The sequence below is a fragment of the Penaeus chinensis genome, chromosome 27 (assembly GCF_019202785.1).
Source record: "Penaeus chinensis breed Huanghai No. 1 chromosome 27, ASM1920278v2, whole genome shotgun sequence".
Lineage (NCBI taxonomy): Eukaryota > Metazoa > Arthropoda > Malacostraca > Decapoda > Penaeidae > Penaeus > Penaeus chinensis.
The window spans coordinates 20,233,551-20,236,050 of NC_061845.1; the positions used below are offsets into that span (position 1 = coordinate 20,233,551).

General features: G+C 39.3%; 1 protein-coding gene across 1 annotated transcript in view; it reads right to left on the minus strand.

The window, feature by feature from the left end:
* Positions 1-2,500, minus strand: part of LOC125039245 — a 31,959-nt gene that overhangs the window by 7,571 nt on the left and 21,888 nt on the right. The gene's annotated exons all lie outside the window — the stretch shown is intronic.

Genomic DNA, 2,500 nt, shown 5'->3' on the forward strand with positions numbered 1-2,500 from the left:
CCTGTCCCGTGAAAGTACAGGCAGGAATTGGCAAGGTGGAGACCGTTACCCCGAGTGGATGCCCTTCCTAACCTCAGACTGTGGTCGGGATTCCAACCCGTGCGCTGCGGGAAACAGCTCTGAGTGCGTGTCTTAGGAGGATATGCTAATTACACTCTCTCTCCCTCTCTCCCTCCCTCTCTCTCTCTCACTCTCACAGCCGCGCGCGTTACCACTGTAACACGGCGGTCCCCGTACACATACACATATATATATACATACATACATATATATATATATATATATATGTGTGTGTGTGTGTGTGTGTGTGTGTGTGTGTGTGTGTGTGTGTGTGTGTGTGTGTACATATATATACACATATATATAGATACACATTCATATATGTACACACACACACACACACACACACACACACACACACACACACACACACACACACAAACAAACACCCACACACACGCGTGTGTGTGGGTGTTTGTGTGGATGATGGGAGGACAAACACCGTCTATAGAGCTATAATACTGCCATCGACAGTTGAAAATCACAACCCTGACACGAATCGGTGTCTGGCTAAGCCGTGTATCTTCCGTTCTATGCACCAATTCCCAGGTTATACTAATCGACAGAACATCTTTTGAGACACCACATGATGTACCCTGGAGAAAAGTAGAAAACAAAGACCACCAAAATATCAGAGACGGGGAGATGTGCGAAAGGAAAGGAGAAAGTTTGGAGAGGGATAAGTTCAAGTCCTGGTGAAACAGAGAACAGTGAAGATGAAGAATGAAGAAGGATTACGAACAATTTGATGGAATGCGATGGAAGTATGTGCAAAAAAATCTCCCATTTATGATGTTTATATAAACATTACTGACCAGGTGAAATCCAGAGTAATGATAATAAAATAGCATACGTACATAAATTAAATAAAAAACAGCAAGAAACTAGGATTAGCAGAGAGATAATAAATGGTTAAGACAATGTGATAAAATGTAGCAAATGAACTCAATTATTCAAGGAGAGAAACAAAAAAGGAGTGAGAGAGAGGTAACAAATACAGAAATATCGAAAGAGAGAGCGAACAGGGAAAAGGGAATAGACTTCGATTATGAGAGAGATAAGGAAGATAAAAGATAAGAAGAGAAACATAACAAAACTGAAAGGAAAAGGAAGAAAACGAAGAGACCTAGGCTTAAGAAGAAGGCAGAGAAAAAAAAGGAAATAGATCAGGAGAGACTGTGATAAAAAGGAAGGAACATGTGCATAAGGTGGAAAAGACAAAACAAGCAAATTAGAAAATAAACAGAGAAAGAAAAAGGGGGGGGGGGGGAAGGAAAGTGGATATGATCAGAAAGAGAATGGGAAAAAAAGAAGACGGCGAATGTGATAGAAAAAAAGTTAAATAAAGGCAAAAGAAAAAGAGAAATGGTTATAAGACCAGAAGGCACAATGACGGAAAGGGAGTGAAGGGGGGTGGGGTGGCATGACAGAGAGCCTAAGAATGTGCCTCCGCTGCATCCTTGACACGGGATATGCCAGGGAGATTACCGACTCGAAGGCCAAGAAGCAATAGAAAAGCGAGACAAGCCAGGTTAGTTTTATTTTTTCTTCTTTATTTTTTTTCTCTTTGTTATCACTTTGTTGTTACCATTGCATCAGTTTTTTTGTTTTTTGTTTAAATGGTGGGATGTAGTTTTAGGTTTCTATTTATAAAGTCCATTGACCATTGACGGCCTTGTCAATGGGCTTCCTTCCCCGCAAGATCAATTCGTGATATCGATTCGAAGCGTGAGTTATAAAAATCACCTTGTCATAAATTTCCTTTCCTTTGGGGATCTGCTTTCTGCTCGGAGGGGTGGCTGTGGAAATTTGCATATCGGAGAGGAAGGGAGTTGTACGTCTTCTTGTGATGACCCCGTGCTTTGGGGTATTGGATTAGTAATGAAAAGGGAAGGAGCACAAGGGGAGGGAGCAGAATATCGAGAAATATGCATACAATGTGTCAGTGGATGCAATATCCGATTCCATGATGTTTAAGACAGACGTATATCACAAATATTGCAGTTACAGGCTTTAGGGTTTGTTTTGCCTCCCTTTTAAAGAAACTGAATGGAGAAGACATGATTCATAATCAAAAAATGATTTCTTATTGTGATAAACCTTAAATTAAAACAGTATTTGTATATCACGCATTATAAAGATAATGATAGAGCAACTATGAAAATAATATCCTTTGCTAAAAAAGTGATAATGGCAATAATAATAACGATATTTCATTACGTAGTGCTGTTGCTATTGTTGTTATTATCAATATTTTCTTTACCATTAACATAATTTTTAAGTATTATCACTGTTACGTTTGAAATGATGAATCAAAATTTAACCATATGCTTAATAAAAAATACACAAAGAAGTCGAACATTAGCCTTGCTAATGCCGCTGCGGAGAGAAAATCCCTTCGGATTTGCAAACAGTGGAAATTACCTCGCGTCCAGCCCAA